Source organism: Ailuropoda melanoleuca, chromosome 8 (assembly GCF_002007445.2).
Source record: "Ailuropoda melanoleuca isolate Jingjing chromosome 8, ASM200744v2, whole genome shotgun sequence".
In the NCBI taxonomy this organism is placed as follows: Eukaryota; Metazoa; Chordata; class Mammalia; order Carnivora; family Ursidae; genus Ailuropoda; species Ailuropoda melanoleuca.
In genome coordinates, this window is record NC_048225.1 from 13590509 (window position 1) to 13608928 (window position 18420).

The 18420-nt window shown below is 55.1% G+C and overlaps 1 protein-coding gene across 1 annotated transcript in view; it reads right to left on the reverse strand.

Moving 5' to 3' along the window:
• The window catches only part of DSCAML1 (DS cell adhesion molecule like 1), a 376149-nt gene that overhangs the window by 133815 nt on the left and 223914 nt on the right, over positions 1–18420 (reverse strand). The gene's annotated exons all lie outside the window — the stretch shown is intronic.

Here is an 18420-nt window from a genome sequence, read left to right on the forward strand (position 1 = left end):
GCCCTCCACCCAGGACCCCAAGAGAGATTTGCAGCATAGTGGATAGCACATGGCATTTGAGTCAGGAATCGAATTCCAGTCCCAGTTCTGGGTGCTGGCTGGCTCTAAGTCCTAGATCCTCCCTGTCATGGACCAAATTGTGTCCCCAGAAAGTTCCTATGTGGAGTCTTAACCCCCAATGTGACTGTATTGGGAGACAGGGCCTTTAAAGAGGTAGTTAAGGCCAAATGAGATCATAGGGGTGGGGCACGAATCCACGAGGCCTGGCGTCCTTGTAAGAAGAGGGAGAGAAGCCAGGGATGTATGCATACAGAGGGAGGACCCCGTGGGGACACAGTGACCGGGCAGCTGTTTGCAAGAGGAGAGGGCTCAGGAGAAACCAGACCTGCCACTGTGGTCATTTTGTTATGGAAGCCCGAGAAAACGAACATAGCCTTCAACCGGACATGCTGTTCCCGCAGGACCCTTCCAGGGCTAAGATCCTGGAGCTGGGCCCTGCTGTGTGAAGACACTAGGGTGAGGACTTGAGGGTAGGAATGGGGAGGACAGAGGCGAGCTGGTCCTGAAGGGCCATCAGTATAGCACACAGGTTGCGTGTAGACACTGAGAGCATGAGGGGGGCGGAGAGACGAGCCAAGACTCCTTATTGGGCATCAGGTGCCAGGAGCAGAGGGAGGCATTGTGTAGGGACGGCGTGGGCAGGGACCTGGCCCTGGGAATGGGCTTTTGATCCCAGGCAGGGCCTCGCGGGCACTCCCTATCAAACACCCAAGCTGATCTACCAGCATGGGATGCTCGAGGGGACTGAGGCCCAGAGGGTCACATGGCTAGTCTTTCCCTTTCCAAATGAACTTAAATCTGGCTGTGGGCACACATCTGGGTCGTGAGGAGACTAGACGGATGGGAGGTAGGACTTCCGCTATGAAGCTTGTATAGGGTATGCAGAGCCGGAAACTTTGACCTGCCTCAGGCCGGCGAATGCTGGAACGAGGGCTCCAGTGGGGAGCTAAGCCAGAGAGCCTCACAATTCCATAGCCTCCATGTGGCAGGTCTACCTGCCTGCTTCCTGGCGCAAGGGCTCCCAGGGGCTGGGGAAGGCACCATGGCCTGCTGTTTGTCTTCAAAGTGTGATGCCAGGCTAGGCGGGGGCTTGATGGGAGGGTCAGGCTCCCAAAGGTGGCACAACACACCGCATGTGTCCCCAGGGGTCCTAGGGAGCAGGCCTATACCCTTCCATCTCCACTCCTACCTCTGAGAGGGTGAGTGGGCAAAGAGGGGGACACAGAACCATAAAGTGACGCCGACCTTATCCTGTTCTCATGGGGTATGACCCAGACTCAGTTTCTCCTGCAAGCCTTGAGGGTCCTAGAGCTGAGCCCAGGGGTCATATCTTCCTGGGCCAGATCATGCCGTGGGCCAGGCTTTGCTCTAGCGCTTGGCTGACTTTGAACCAGGGGTGCCAAGGCGGTCTCCTCATCTCTACACCTCATACCTCTGCCCAACCGTGGTCTTCCAGGAAGGGTTGAGATTTTGCTTGGAAGAGTACCATGACCTAGAAATGTCACCTATGAGAATCTCTCCCCTGGAAAAGCTTATGCAGAGGCAGGCCTGGTGGGGCTGAGAGCACGGGGCTGGGAGATGAGAAACCTGCTTGTGAATTTGCTGGGTGACTTTTGACAAGATGCAGTGCCCCCCCCCCGGGCCTGTTTCCCTAACTGATGAACGAGGGGATGGAACCATCTGGTCTTGAAGGGACCTCCCAAGCCTCGGTTACCCTGTGATTCTGTGATTTCCCTCCATGTGGCTGGGCAAGGGTGGGGGGTCTCTCCTCTTTTTAACCCCCTCTCAGTGAGATCTCTGAGGAGCGCTGAGCACAGGAGCCGAATGGACTCAACCCCAGAGGCCAGAGTCATCTACACCGACGGAGAAGCCCCTGACCCCCACTGTTGCCCTAGCCTGTCCGTGCTGAGCTGCCACCACACTGGAGTCCCCGTTTCTCCCCTGGAAGGGAGATTAGCCAGGTCCCCTATCTTCATCTCAGCCTTTGGCCCCTGCAAGAGATGGGGGTCCCTGGAGGGATGGGAACCTGAGGTCTCTTGCGGACCAAGGAAGCTGTTGATAGCACGGTGAAGCAGGAAAGGCCCCATCCGGGTTCAAAAGGGCATGGGTTCGAACTGTGTTTCCCTTCCTTGCTGGAAGGTGCTGGGTGAGCCGCTGGACCTCTCTGAACCTATTTCCCATGAGGATTAAATGAGTTAATGAACATACCCAACGCAGTGTGTGGCATGTAAGAGGGACTCAGTTCATAGTTATGGAATAACTGAGTGAGTTAATGAATAAAGGCATGCGGAACTCTCATAGCGGCGGGACTGTGGGGACTCACCGCTTGACCTGGGCCTTGCCTCCATGCACAGGGCGCTGCTAACCATTCCCACCACCTCCCAGCTGCCCACAAGCTGGCCTCTGGAGCAAGGAGGAGGGTGTGGATCCCCCATGAAGGACCAGGCTCAGCTCCCTGGGGGCCCTGGTGGACTGACTGCTTTGGGCAGCCAAGACCTAGAAAGACATCAGCACCATCTCTGGAGCGCCCACCCAGGACCTGGATCTCACAGGGGGTGCGAGGATGGAGGGGCTCGGGGAGGAGGACCAGCAGGAGAGTCTTGGTGGAGGGAGACAGAGAAGTGGCTAGTCTCCGCTCTCCCTGAGCCCCTTCCTCCAAACACAGCTCTATCCTTCTCTAGCCCGGGATTAGCACACATCTCTCATTCTCCTATTGCAACAAGATTTTATTTCTAATTATGCTGTAATAAAACTGGAGCACTCCCAGGCTTCCTTTCAAATGACTTGTACACACACTGCTGATCGGATCCTCCTCAGCCCCATTGTAATAGCATTTCCCTGACATTCATTAGACATGCATGAGAGGGGCGCTTTAAGAACAGAATTGCATTTAAATGGATTTGCTGAGAGAGGAAGATGAAAAAGAGAGAGGCGAGGGGGGAGGAGGGAGAGGGAGAGAGGTCTGTTGAACAAACTATGAAAACAAGACGCCATAATAACAGGGTGCTGAAATAAGCCTCTTTCTTCCCCGTCCTCCTCCGGCTGCACATGGCAGAGCCCAGCCCGAGAGGCGGCCTCCCAGCCTCCCCAGAGCCCCCACCCCACTTTTATGTTACCCTCTGGGGGGGCTTCATAGCTCCTAGCTCCATGTGTCAGATGCTCATGGTGTAATAGAAATGACTATTATTACAACCCCGGAGAGCGGCCTTGCTTCTACAGAACCCCGATAGCCAGGCGGCCGGCAGGGAGGAGGACCCTGTGTCCTTGTGCCTGGGGCAGGTGGATGGTGACTGCCCCCCAACAGCTCACCCCGAAGGTGTGGCTCCCAACTTCTGCTCTTCACCCTCCCCCCGATGACCACGCTGCATCTCAAACCACCATGGGCTACGGAGTAGCTGAGATTTTCCTTTTATCTTGGGCGGCTCTGCAGTGACGGGTGGAGAAGGAGAGCCCTTCTGAGCCCCTGGCCCTCTGAGGCCTCCCCAGGGAGCACTCGCCCCATAGCACTTGGCGTGTACCAGGAATGGCCAACTCAGCATCAAGGCCCCCAACTATTTGTCCATACCTGCTGGGGCCTCGTCTGGTTCATTCTCCTCGCTACAGCTATAGCCTCTTAAAATGGACATCTGATCCCGCCATAAACCATCTCGTGGCTTCCTATTTCTCTCAGGATAAAGACCAACATCCTTAACAGGGCAGCCAAAGCCCACCGTGCTTCCCCTGATCCCTGATGGGTGGTTCCAACTCCAGCCACGTTGGCTTTTCTCTGCTCCTCCATAAATCCCAGCTCCTTCTTCCTCCAACCCTGGCCACTACTTGGGACACCTGCCCCCTTCCTTCCCAAAATGCATGCTGACTACCCCTGTTGGAGCTCAGCTCACACTCCCTTCCTCAAGAAGACTCTCTGTCTCACGTCCTCTTTCCCTGTGCACCGTCACAGCTGTGACAAAGCATGCACTGAGTCACCAGGAGCCTGGCACTGTCCCTGGACTGCAGATGCCTTGAGGGTCCTCGCCACGGGTAGGCCCAGCCCTCGCTGGGGTGGAGGCTCAGAACAATGGGACAGCTGCCAGCCACCATGATAGGGGCTCTTCTGATACCTTATCTCATTTACTCCTTGCTAGGGCCTTACTGAGGGAAAGGCTTTTCCTTCCCCTCTCACAGAAGAGGAAACTGACCATCAGAGGGCTCAAAGCAATTTGCCCCAAATCACGGAGTTGGGACTGTCCGAATCCAAAGCCTCATTTTGGCTATACCACTTCCCACCACGCCGCCCTGCCCTGGGCATCCCCACCAGCTCCTTCCCGCAGGGAGTTGCCACCCACTTCCCCTGCACGCCAACAAGGCCCTTCTTGAACCCTCTTTCTTCTGGAGGTTCTCTTGGCAAGCCCAGCTATTGCAGACTCTCCTTCCTTTTCCAGACGGCGCCTGGCTTCTCCGGTGGGACCACACCCTGGTACCCCGGCGGGCCTCAGCTCTCACATTTAGATTGTTCCTAACTGGCCCATGGGAGCCATTCTTATATTCCCAGATAGAATGCAGCCTTCTTGAAGATACCACATGCCACCCTTCCGAGTCCCTGTGACCCCTGGGAATATGCTACAGGGCACCATTCTCCGTGGGAGGCACCAGCTCCGCCCTTTAGCAGCTGTGTGACCTGGACGCAGGTCTTGGAGAGGGTGGCCTCACCGCCAGACTCCTCCAAGATAATGGGGGAGTACCGCAGGGCTGCGGTGAGGTCTCAGGGAGATGCCCCTTCTTTCCGTCCCAGTCCTTCCTTTGGACTGCACAGTAACAACCGGGGAGATAGAGACAGAATGAGAAAGCTGGTCTTACAGTGTTCCAAAAGGGGGTTTGGCTACAAGGGGCATGGTACTGTGACCTCTCAAAGCCCTCTGCTGTGGCTCCAAGGGCCCTGGGATGGCAGTGGAGAGCATCCCTCTGTCCTTCCTATGTTTGTCTCCGATTCACCGTCTCTCCACCCCAGGAGTCTGCCTGGTTCAGAGGCCTCCAGTGTCCACATGCTGCAGAGAGAAGCTTCCATGATGAGTGGTCAGAGCCCCCGAAGGCCAAGGGCAGCTGGCAGGTCCATCACCTCTGCCTCCCAGTCCCCGGTATGGCCCAAGCCTGGCACTTGCTAAAGGTCAAGTGCATGCCCGGAAGTGAGACCATGACCTCCATGAGGGCTCAGGCTGCTTGCCTGTCTGTTACTCTGGGCTCAGTTTTGGGTTCAACACCTGCATGGGGCTGTGCTCGGTGATATCTGTTGAGCGGATGGATGGATGGATGGATGGATGGATGGATGCGTGAGTGCATGAATCTCAGACTTTTTACCTCTGTGGTTAAGTACTTGGGCTCTGAAGTCAGACTAACCTTCCTTGGCTCCACAGTGTGACCTTGTTCAGGTTACCTAACCTCTGTGACTCGGTTTCCTCATCTATAAAATTATGGTAATAATAGTACCAATCACAGAGTCGGAGTTGTTGCAAACATGCACGCACCTGGCCCAGTGCCTGCTCAGCGATTGGTCAATAAACAACAGCTCACATGATTATTACCGCTCAGCTTCTGGGGAAGGAGAACCCACCTAATGCTGACTTGAAGCTACTCAGGAACCTGGAGTGACCACTGGGGCGGTGGTACCGGATTACTCCTGCATCCCGCTTCCCCCTTCTTCGAACCTTGACAATCCTCTGACATTGCTCAAACAGTGGAGACAATTCCGTTATTTTGAACACCTACCTTTTTTATTTACAGGCTAATCACCCCGGCTGCATGGCCCATCAGTGAAGCCAGCCAGGGAGCTTTGTCAGGAAAGGCAGACATGCTCGCAGTCCCATCAACATCTGTGTCTTATCAGCTCTCGAAGAGAGTCTGTCTTATTGAAATGACGAGTGTTCTGCACCCACTGTATGGGCCCAAGCGCTCCTCCCCACCACTGTGCAATCTCCGCACCTCTAAGATCGAAATGACAGCCCACCTGTCGGGAGCCTCCCCTCCCCCCACCCAGGCCTCCTCCCCCTCTTCCTTCCCTAACCTGGGGTACCTGTACCCCTTACCTGGCTTTCATCACACACATAGTTTTTGTTCCTGATCTTAAAAATTCATCAGTGGCTTGTCTTCCTTGGTGGCAGTGCACAGGGAAGGAAAGGAGGAGGGTGGGAGGGACGTACTTCTTATTATGGATTTCCATTATGTGCCAGGCAGAGAGCTAGATGCTTCACACGCCGTTGCCTTCATTTAATCCTGGGAGGCAGGCAAGATTATCCCTATCTTACAGATAAGGAAACTGGGTTCACAGAGATGCAAAAACTTGCCCAAGGTCACATAGCTAGAAAACAACATAATTGGGATTTGAACCCAGACTGTATGACTCTATAAGTCCTTAAAGACAGAAGCCTCAAATCGCCATATGGGATTTCCAACAGCCCTGGCCTGCAAGCCCGAGGTCTGTTTATTGACATCAGCTGTGGACAGTGGCCATCTTTCAGGGCGGACAAATATTAAATGAGAAAGGCAGGCAAAGGCTTTCCCTTAGGCTAGGCACACAGTGAGGGCTTCATCTGTGATGCGTGCTATGCTCTTTGTGCATGTACATTCCCAGTGGTGACACTGGCCCGTGTCCTCTGAGCACAGCTCTGGCCCCGCCAGCTCCCTGGGCACGTGCTGCCTCCCCACCTTGTGCAGAGGGGCCCCGGCACTTGGAATGCTGAGCTCATTCACCAGACAGGTACAATTTCCCACCTCTCAGTCTCAGATACTTTCTGAGTTATCAATCACAAAACTGCTTCCAAATCAACCCAGGTTTAGCTCCGGCCTCCCCTCTTCTAATCCTAGCAATTCCCTAGCTCTCTCTGATGTCGGTTAAGTCCTCCAGGCGCTGGCCTCCCTGTGTCTCTGCCTCTCCCTGAAAATGCCCTGCTAACCCAGAGTCTGGGTTTCTGCCCAGTGCAAGCTTCTTGCCCCTGGTCATGGACTATTCTGGGCTTGGTCTCTTTCTCAGGATGCCCCTTTGCTCTGCCTTCAATCATGGTTGAGGGGCCTAGGACAGGCAGGTCTCTTCTTTTCCTACTACCTCTCCTTGGGAATCATCTGTATGGTGAGCTTTCTCGTAATTCATGTTTTGGGTTAAGGGGGCCACAAGTTTCCTCTGCATAAGGCCCTAAAGATGTATATAGAGAAAGAAATTTGGGAGGGCAAAGAGTTTGGGGATATAACAGGGTTGAAACAATAATTTCTTGGTAAATTCTCAGAACTGTATTCCCCACCCCCACTAAATTCCAGTCTTTGTAAGAGCAGAGAAGGAAAACGGGATTAACTGAGCACCTACTATGTGTCGGGCACTGTCCTTAGGGCATTACCACAACCTTGCCAGATGGGTCTTGTCATCCCCAACATACAGATGAGAAAACCGAGGCTCAGAGAGGTTGGACAAGTTGTTGTCTGCAGCACAGACCCAGGACGTGAACCCAGGTCCAATGCTAGACACTCACCTACCGAGCCAAACTATCTCTGCACGTCCCCTCTCTAGAGTCTTCCGAGGGACGTTTGTGGGGGAGGGGCGGGGAAGGGGTTGAAAGAGAAGGAAAGGAGCAAATTGGCATTCATTTGTCATTCTTCAGCCACCTAAGCCCCAGTTTGAACTCTGCCTCTTTGGCTTATAATAGTTAGAGGTAGTCACAGGGATGGGGGGCGGCAGGGAGGGTGGGGTGACAGCGGCAGAAACCCAGGGAGCGGCTGGTGCTGGAAGGAGCCAGCCTGTGAAGGCCACGGTGTAATTTCCCTGCGAGGCCTTGTGGCCCGGCAGCCGTGGGGGGCTTCCTGGCATATCAGCAGTCACACCATCAAAGAACAAGTAGGAATTAATATCCCTGAGGTGGTCGGGAGCCTCTGATACCAGCAGAAAATTACAGGACACGAGACAGGAGCATTACAGAATGAATGGGAGGGGACAAGAGATTTCCGTGGCTAATCCTGTTAACGAGACAATTTCTTATCAAACTCATTATGTTTGTGAAAGGAGGGAGCAAGAGGGGGAAGAGGAGGTGGGGCCGGGGGAGGGCGCTGGGGGGCAAGCCCTGGAGAAGGAGGGAGAGAGGCAGGGGAGATGTGGCACTAGAGCCCGTGGGTTCCAGGGAAGCAGGCGTGTGACGAGCAGGCATCTTGGAGGGATAGCACCTGTGCCTGGCCGTCTCTGCTCCCCCCAAAAAGGGCCAGTGGTAAAAACTGTCCCCTGGAGCGAACTCCCTGCCGGGCTGCTGGGAGCACCCTCCCTGCCCTGTCAGCTGTCTGAGCCGGGAAAGAAGCAGGACCCTCCTTCCGCCCTCCTCCTTTCACCAAACCCCCGTCTGATCCCATCTCACATGGATCCACAAGGACCATCCCCCATCTACACGATGGATGGACACTGAAGAGGCAGAAAGCACCCCGCTGTCCACAAAGCACTTTCCTGTCCAGGCTTTCCCTGAATCCTCACAGCCCCACTCTCCTGTGAGCCGGACAGGGAGGCGATTATACAGTGAGGGGGTCAGAGGGCGTGTTCTGGCACTTACTAGCTGAGCATTTTGGGCCAATCACTTAACCTCTCTGAGTCATGATGGTCTCCTCTTGAAAACAGGTGAGATAAATCCTGCCCTACCTCCTTCACAGGGTCCTTGCGAGGATCAAAAAGGATAACGTATGCCAGAGGGCCTCATCGTGTGTGAAGCACCGACATAAAGGGGAGTGACCCTTAGAGCCACTCTGAAGTGGACGCAACAGGTTACGTGTCTTGTTGGAGGTAACAGGGTGGAAGGGGCAAGCTTTAGTTTTGAATCCAGCGGGCATTTCTGCTGCCAGGAAATCACTCCACTGCCTTGTGGTTTTCGAGCCAGGCAAAAGGGAATTCCATTAGCACAAACGTGAGTATCTGTGTGTTAAGGGCCCATGAGGCACTCAGGATGCTCCCAGGCTGGTCTGGGAAACTGCCAAGGTCAAGGACAAAGTCCCGATCCTCGAGAAGGTTAGCATCCAATCGGGGAGGAGGAGTCACATTCGTGGAGCAAGAAGAGTTCAAGTTGGGGTGCCTTCCCTGCCCCCCAATACTCAAGTGCAGAGAGACTAAGGGCAGCGTAACCAGGGCAAAGACCACTGGGGCGATGCCAGGAGGGAGTCAGGACTCTCAGTGGGGCTGAAAGGATGTGTGGGGCTTGGACACATAGCGGAGAAGTCAGATGGACATTCAGCACACGTTAATGGAGCGCTTATTACATACGTGCTGCTCCGCTAAATCAGGGACATGCACAGAGATGCTTGAAACCCATCAGTGGTCAAGTCTAGCCTCTCAGCTCAGGTTGGTGAGTATGCGGACAGACAAAACCCCTGTGTACTTGGCGGGAGAATGTAAAATGGCGCAGCCCTGTGGAAAACAGTATGGCGGTTCCTCAAGTCACAAACAGCCCTAACAGATGACCCAGCAGTTCTGTTTCAGGGTTCAGACCCCAAAGAGCCAAAAGCAGGGTATATCTGTACACCCGGGTTCACAGCAGCACTATTCACCAGAACCAAAAAGCAAAAGCAAGCCTCGCATCCACCAGCAGGTGAGTGGATAAACAGAACGTGGTCTATTCATACAATGGAGTATTATTCAGCCTAAAAAAGGAAGCAGATTCTGTCACCTGCTACAGCATGGATAAACCTTGAGGACACGAGGCCGAATGACATAAGCCAGTCGCGAAAGGGCAAACATGATCTGATTCCACTGATAGGAGGTACCTAGAGTTGTCAAGTTCACAGAGACAGAAGTAGAATGGTGGATGCCGGGGCAGGGGAGAGCGGGAGACGGGCAGGTCTCTGATGGGGACAGAGTTTCAGTTTTGCCCAAGGAAAGGGAACGTCCACACTCCCGGTCCAGACACAGATGGTGCACAACGGTGTGAAGGTACTTCACATGACTGCATTGTGGGCGATAAATTTTGTTGTATGTATTCTAGTGCAATTTAAACAAATCAAAAAAAGGCAGATTCTATCAGCACAAGTCCTTTAACCTTTGTCCTTCCTCCTTTTTTCCTGCTGGAGAGATGGCCACGAGGCTCAGAAGTATAGTGGCTCTGTTGTGGTCCTGAGGATGGCAGGGCAGGAAAGGAAGAGGGCTCTGCTTTCTGAGCTGCGGGGCCAGCCCTGGACTGCCTGCTCCCAGACTCCGTCTCCCATTTGGCTGCGTCATGGCTGATGACTTTTGTTACACGCAGCCAAGCGCCACCCTGACGGGGACAGCGTCTAAAGCTCAACACCTCTGGCTGCTTCTATCCTTCCTGCCTCCAGTGCTTCCGTGTTCCTGCTCAAACTTCTCTGACATGCTGGAACCTCTTACCCCTGGAAACACCAGGCTCTGTGCCTCTGTGCATGCCAGCCCCCTGCGGGGCCCCGCTTCCTTCTGAGAGACCTCCTTTTTTGGCCTGACAGCTTCCTCCACGGCCTTCTGCATTCAGGTCAGGCATTGCCCTGGATGGGTGCGTCCGGGCTCCCCTAGCACCAATCCCATCTCCACCTCTTTCACGGTAATTATCACCTTTTTCAAAATTGGCCATTTTCATGCTCTCTTCCTTCTAGATAGCAAGCTCCCTGAAGGTCAAGATCTTGTTCAGGTCTGGATCCCCAGTGCCTGTGTGGGCATCAGGTGCATGGCAGGTGCTCAGTAGTGATGGGATGCCGAGAACTCTTCTGACTTGTGGGGGATCACAATCTGAGGAGGATTCCCTGAGGGGAGCAGCCCAGGGGCTGGAGGGACAACAGCATGACAGAGGAAGTGAAGCTGAGTGGGGGGCCTGAAGTACACCTGTCCCTATCCCCGGCGTGGGGATAAGGTGAAGGGAGGCCAGGTGTGAAGGTGTAAGGTGTGACAGAGCAAGCAGCCTTGGGAAGCAGGGGCTGCACGGGGCAGGGGGAGAGCAGGATTTTGGAGGCCATGTGTTTGGACGTGATGAGGCCAGAGTGTGAAGAGCCTGCCTTTCAGCCTGTGTGTGGAAGGCAGCTGCTGAGGGCTTCGGGCAGGGGAGAGAGTGTCACAGGTGGGGGTCAGATCCCGGAGCCAGGCTACTGTGACCAACTCTCCAACTTGGATTCCTGAAAAGCTCTCTGGTGGGTGTGGAGGAGGGCAGAACCGGGAGCGGGGGCAGCAGGGAGCCAGGAGGAGCATTCTGCAGGAGTCCTGGTGCAGGATGGAGGAGGGGGAAGAGGAGGGGTGAGGAGGAGGAAGACAGGAGACGGGAGGGGAGAAAACGGTGTGCAGGAGAGGGGAGACTGCAGTCACAATGTCTAGGGCCAAGACCCTCTGTCACTTACTGATGTTACTTTGGGTCAGTTCCCATTCCTCTGTGCCCTGGTTTCCATGTTTGCAGAAGGGGTTCATCACAGTACCGATCTCAGAGGTGCCTTATGAGAATGACGGGAGCCAAACTGTTCTAAAGTGCTGAGCGTGAGGCCTGGCGCATAGCCAATGCTCAGTGACCCTGAGGACGGTGGGGGACAGGGGACATGTTTGGTCCCTGTGGGGTGCTCAGCGGGGAGGGACGACAAGACTTCTTCCCGTCCAGGCTCCGCATCATCAAGCCATGTCCTGCCCAGTTCCCCTCACCCTCCAACGTGGCCCTACCAGGAGGTCCAAAAGGAAGGAGGTAGAGGGGACAGGTGGGAAAGCTGGCGACAAAGACACATCCTGGAGATTCCTCCTGGTGCTGCAGCTACGTGCCCGTGTGACCTGCGTGAATGCCGTGAGCCAAAGAGACAGGTGCAACCAAGTCCTCAACTCCCAAGTGAAGGTCAAGGTCAGCTTGTCCAGCACTGGGGAAGGGTTGGTAACCTTTCATAGCTAGAGCTTAATAGCTATATGCCTACCTCTTCTTAGCTGTTGTGCTAATCCATTTTTGTTGGGTTAAGTTTGTCTAGTGGGGATGACGGTGTTGGTTAAAGGGGTGGGGTGTTGGCATCTCCCCAGTGAGAAGGGAGCAATGTCCTTCCTGGAGATGTGGGGAAGGGCCAGTCCAGACAAGGCCCCGCAGGCTAGGAGCTGGACTAGACATTGGATGAAGGGTCTTTAAAATGGGCACAAGGGTTTCTTCTGAGCTCTTTGTGAAGATGCTGAAGGAACTGATCCTCGTGAAAGTCAAGTGTCATGGATGGGAGGTCAAGTGTGCTAAGGCCTGGGGAAGCAAGTACCAGGGCAGAGTTTGGCAGGAGAGGCCCCAGTGAGATAGAAGGTGACCCCCTGGGGAAAGTGCTTAGTGCCAGCTCAGGCACTGCCCTGGAACAGACACGGGCCTCCAAATGTCCTCCTTACAGAGAAGCGGCTCCAGTCTGCTCCCACCTGCCTTCTGTACCTCTGCAGAGCAGAGCCCTGGCTCAGGCTCCCTATCCTGGGGGAACCAGGCCCCCTCAGGTCAACCCAAGCCCACTCCTGCCCCCCCCCACCTGGAGGTGCCTGGCATCAGCAAGGAGTGAGGGGCTGAGGCACAGTGGGGACTAGAGGGGTGTGGCTGTGTCTTCCCTGGAGCCCCAGCAGGCCTCGCGCAACCCAGCCCTTCTCCCTGCTTTTCAACTGAGCAGAAAGCAGGGGAGAGCCCCAGTCGCCAGCAAAGGCATTTCATGGCATGCAATTTGCATTTTCTGTCTGCATTTTGAGTGGCCCTGGCTTTGAGCATCCAGAAAGAGTCAGAGTAAGTGCTTATTAGCTCAGTTTGGGCTGCAAAGTGGTGATGGGGGGGGGCAGGGAGAGGGAACGAATCCCACAGAGAAAGTTGAGGTGGGTGTTCCGGGCCAAAAGGGTACAGGCCTATGGTGGTGGTTCTGAAGGGGGGGTGACTTTGACCCCCACGACCCCCACGAAGACATCTGGCACTGTGGCTTGTCACAACTGGGTAGGGGGAGGAGATGCTGGCACCGAGTGGGGAAGAGGCCAGGCATGCTGCTAAACATCCTGCGAGCACAGGACAGCCCCCCACACAGGTGGCTCAGGTCCCAGATGTCAGTAGGGCTGAGGCTGAGAAACCCTGGTAGGGGAGAATCAGAGGAAAGAGAAGAGCAGCCAAGGGAGGGCTGGGCGTCAGATCTAACCAGTGCGTCTGCCTGGCGCGGGGCAGAGAGAGGAACAGGGACTGTCTACATGAGGCCAGGCTTAGGGGCCGCTGCAGGTCGCGCTGGCACCACGGGTCCAGGTGCCGTGGGGAACGGCACAGCAAGGAGGCGGCACTGGTCAGATGGTGGGTGGTCTGGTGGAGGAAGAGGGCAGAGAGCTCCACAGTGGAAACACAGGGAGAGCCCGGGCAAGGGCAAAAATCTCACGAGAGGGGCACTTTCGGGCACAGAGCTATGCAGGTTGGTTGGGGTGAGTCAGGGCCAGGTGAGAGGAGAGAGGGGACCTGGGGTGGGGGGCGGGGCGGAAGCCCCCATAAAAGGCCTTCCACAGCCCCAGAGAAGCTCCAGGCCCCAGGCAGAGCTCCTTGGGTGAGTTTTGGGAAGGGTAGGGGCAGGAGGGTGTGTGGTGGGGGCCCCAGAGAAGGCAGGCCTCTTCTTTGGAAGGGAGGAGGGATGACCCCGACCAGGGACACACTAAAGAAATCAAGGGCTGGAAAGGACTGTATTTTATCAGTGATGACGATGGTCACTGATAGAGTGAACACAGGTGCCAGCGAGGCATTTTTAACGTGGTATCTCATTTAACCAGCGCGGCAACTCCACGCAGACCACCACTAAATCCAGAGGGGTGATGTTCCAAGCTGTCTAGAAACAGCCCTGTGGCCACCACGGTCCCTTTCGCCACTGTCATATCCTCACTGTGCCATCTATAGCAATGCTTTCAAATCCACCTTCTCACTGATGAGCACATTGCCCCACGAAGTGGGCCGGACAGGTAGCAATAACCCTATTTTACATCCAAGAAAACAGAGCACATCCAGTTCTTCAGTGCGAAAGCCAGAACCAGAACCCCACCTCTCGACTCCTAGCCAAGGCTCTTTCTAGAACCTCCTAGAACTTGGAGAGGGCAATCCACCCTGTGCAACTTGCCAGAGGCATCTCACCACTTCCTGTTCTAGGTCTGGAAGAGGCCCCGTGGGCTTGGAGCATAAGAGCAAACTGAAAATCCTGCCCAGCATCCCTGTTTCAGCGGCAAGGGCTTTCCTCCAGGGCACAACGGCACCTTCTCCCCTCCTGCCCGCTCCCTCTGAGGCTTTACTTATTGTGGTAAAATGCATCTTCATTTACTAAAAGATTCATGAGGCAGTGGCAGGGAATGCTTAACAAAGCTTAAACTCCTCAGTCCTGGTTGGCCCGGTCCAAGAAGAAAGGCTGGGCTGCAGAGACAGGGGTGGAGAGTGGGCACTGGGTCCCCTTGGCACAGCCACTGTCCAGCAGGAGAGCGGGCAAGGTCCCCCTGCAGGGGCAGCCCCTCCAGACCAGGGGCACAGGGCTCACCGGGGAACATGGCTCACGGCTGGGCTGTGTGGGGATTGCAGGGACACTCACAACCCTCCTCTCACCAGGACACGGGAGGTGGGCATGAGCCCTCTCCTTGTGCACCCTCAGACCCTCCCTAATGGGCAGTGAGCCCGTGGCCCAGGGGGGTACTGGGCTATACGTCAGGAGACCTGCGTTCTAACCGATTCAGTGGAGTGATCCGGCCCCCCCGGCTTCACCTCTCCTCTCCTCTCCTCCACTTTGGTTTTATTGTGCAACATAGGAGTTATGCCAGATGACTTTCCTGACCTTGCCCAGTTAGAGCGCTCTGTGATTCTGCCGTTCCTCCTCTTAGAACCCTGCAGTGGCTGAAGCTGCTGTTGACGGGAACCGTCTATGATACTGTGGGGCTTTTCTTGATAAGGCAGCTGCCCACTTCTCCAGCCACGTCTCCCGCTGGCCCTGCCCCTCACCTTACTCCACCTGCCCACTAGCACTTCGTCCGGGTTCTCTCTCCCTTTCCTCTGGGCCTTTGCACATGCAGCCCTCCTGCCTCTGCTGGTCTGGGTCTTTGTTCCCCACCCCCACCCACCTCCTCCATCGACGTCTAGTCTACAGGTTATAGTTCAGGTTTCACTTCCACTGCAAACCCGTCCAGGACCATCAGGATGGCCTAGATCCCCTGGTGCGTGCCCCCAGGGCACCTGGCTTACAGCAACCACCTCACTGTGAAGGACTTGCTCCCTCGGCATGGGGCCACATCTGTTCTGACCCTGGCGGCATCCCCAGTGCCTTGCAGTGTCACGTGGCAGATGTGGAATGAATAAATGATTGCATACAAGGATGCCATGGGCACAGATGTCCAGGAAGAACGTGTTGCGGGGAGGGGGCAGGAGCGAGTGAAGGGAGAGGGGGAGGAGGCAGCTAGCCTGGCCTCACAGCCTCTGCTAGAGACAGGGATCTGAGGGAGAACAGGGTATCACAGACTACTGAGGCCAAGAGTCCATCCGCCTGCAGCTCTGGCTTTGAGGGGCAGGCTGTCTGGGGCTCTGGTTCTGAGCCAGTACCGAAGGCTGGCTACCAGGGGCGTGGAAGTGGCCCTCTAAGATGCTGTCCCGCCATGCGGGGCCCCAGGAGCGTGAGCTCCCATCAGTAGCACAGCATGCTCCCCAAGGTGGCCCCTGCACCCCATATACACTCAGCACCCAGGACATGCAGCTCCCTGACTATATCACAGCTTCCTTCCCCCTTGTCCTTGGACTCTGGGGCTCCTCACCAGGGTGTGTGGACCAACCCCATGCAAATGCCACTTCCACCGTGTGCCTCCCAGATCCCCTTGGAAGCATTTCTTCCTCTGAGCCCCTGTGGCATGTGGTATGCGTTTAACACTGTGCTGTGAGTTACTGCAAAATGTTGACATGTGGGTCTGCTTGACTGGGAGGCGAGTCTTCTGAGGCCCAAGGCCAAGGCAGCAGGAGTGAGTGGGAATCCGGCAGACCTGGGCTGGAGTGTTAGTTCCTAGCCAGTAGCCAATGTAGACTAGACACTTGAGGAAGGAAGGAAGGAAGGAAGGAAGGAAGGAAGGAAGGAGGGAGGGAGGGAGGGAAGGAAGGAAGGAAGGAAGGAAGGAAGGAAGGAAGGAAGGAAAGAAAGAAAGAAAGAAAGTCACTTCATTTTTCTGCACTCAGGGTCCTTCTTCCTAAAGTGGGGATATCATACCTATGTCATGGGGGTGTGAAGGCTGGCAGATACCACACGGAGGGGTCTGACACAGAAAACAAGCTCCGTATTGTTGCTGCACTACGACACACCCCAGCCATGCCCCCACCCAGCCCACCGCTTACTGAAATGAGGTGAATGTCAAGAGCAGTTAGCAATGCCAAGCCCGTTTCGAGGCCATGTGTCACCCATCCCAAAGCCAGTTCTGGAACGGAGGCTGCTTGCAGCTAACTTGGGGGCAGTTTGCCACTTTATTTTAGTGTGCTTTTTCTTGCCTATAGGAGGAACGTCAAGAGATTCAGGATAAGGGGAAGAGAGAAGAACCCAAACCTGAAGAATGAAGCATCATCACCACACAGGATGGACGGCACCACCCCCCCGCCCCGTGCTGGGGCACAGTGACTGGACCTTCCAGTTTCCCAGCTCTAGGGGCTCTAGAAGCTTGTTAAATACTCAACGCTCTGAACTGAGGCAGAAACTGGAAGGTCTGGGAAGGAGGGATGGGCAAGCTACATTTTAAAAACAACCAATAGGGGGGTCTGGGTGCCTCAGCTGGTTAAATGGTTAAAGGCCCACCCTTGGTTTCAGCTCGGGCTGTGATCTCACGGTTGTGACCTTGAGCCCACATCAGGCTCTGCACTCAGTGTGGAGTCTGTTTCAGACTCTCTCTCTCTCTCCCTCCTTCTCTTCCCTCTCCCACCCTCCTTGCACATTCTCTCTCTCACTCTCTCTCTCCCTAAAATAAATGAGTAAAAAAAAATCTTAAAAAAAATACAATAAAAACCACCACTAACGGCTCCTCCTCTGTGAGCCCTCTACTTCCGACTTGCATTTGTGGCCACAGTCCTGTGCCAGAGGGAACCCAGTCTCATTGGTGGCACTGAGGTTCCCAAGCCCCTCCTGCATCACGCAAGCCCTCCGAAGGCCCCCTCTGCCTTAGTGCTTGTCCCTCACACATGCTGACTCTGTGCTCGGGTGCAAGGAATCTGGGGACCATGACGTTTAATTCCTTCGTGTTTGGAAAGTGTAAAAGCAGGAAGCGTTGTAAGGGCTGGGGACAAGAGGGAGGTTATTACCACGGACTCTGGAGTGGGGGAGATCTTAAAAAATGAGAGGTGCAGGGAAAGTGGCAGAACTTGCACGGCTTCCCCTCGGGATGAATCGGGTGACCGTGGGGACCGTTCTGAGGGCAGAGGGGGGAACATACACCACCTGGCCTGGTGACGAAAGCAAGTGGAGAGGAGAAATACCGAACGAATGGCAAGTGTGCTCTGAGCGCTGCCGGGCATTGGTGCCAGACGCCAGCCTGACTATGAGCTCAGAGGCCGAGCCAGGGGCGTGGGTGCGGGTGCAACGCTGGCGACAAGCCAAGGATGGGTCTGCAGGCTCGAGGCCTATCAGGACTGGCCCAACATCAAGAGGAGATACCTAGGAGCTCCCAGGGGCCCTGGAGGGAGCAGCAAGGGGAGGGTCATTTGCCTCAGAAGGCGTTCAAAATCCGCCAAACAGGTCTGCTTTGGGAAAAGGTGCCTGTTACACATCACGTCTGCAAGATGGAAAAGAGTCGTCTGGTCTTAAACCTTCAGAAGCCTCACACTCCTGCTTCCTAGAAACGTACCTGGGGAAAGCAACCTCCACCTGTCCTAGTCCCTTTGGACTTAATGGGGAAATGGTGTCAGCTCCTAGCCTTCCCCAAGAGAGCCCACATGTAAATGGGCCAGCTCCTAGCCTTCGCCAGGAGAACCCACGTGGAGGCAGAGAAACGTCCCCACTTTGTTGTGAAAGACTTTGTTCTTTGAATACTTTGGGATGGCCATTACTAGCTATAATTAACTTTGTTCACCTGAGAACATAGGCCTCTTGAGGCCAATAAGAGGCTTCTCTGCTCCAGAATCCAGTCTCAGTCCATGGGCCTTGCAGGCACCAGTATTCCCACCACAGTGGTCCTGGCTTCCAAGCCTGTTGCCTCAGGCCTTTGCCGTGGCCTCTCCCCTGCCCAGGAAGCTCTTCACCAGACATGTATCACCCACTCCTCACTTCCTTCACGTCCTTGCTCAAATCCCATCTTCTAGATGAGGCTGCCCTGACGGTTCTGTGTCCTGCCTCCTCCCCATTCCCTTCTCCCTAATCTGCCTTCTCTGAGCACAGGAGCCCAGCTATACTATATACACAGTATGTATTTATTTCTTATGTTGGTTGTCTCCTCCTACT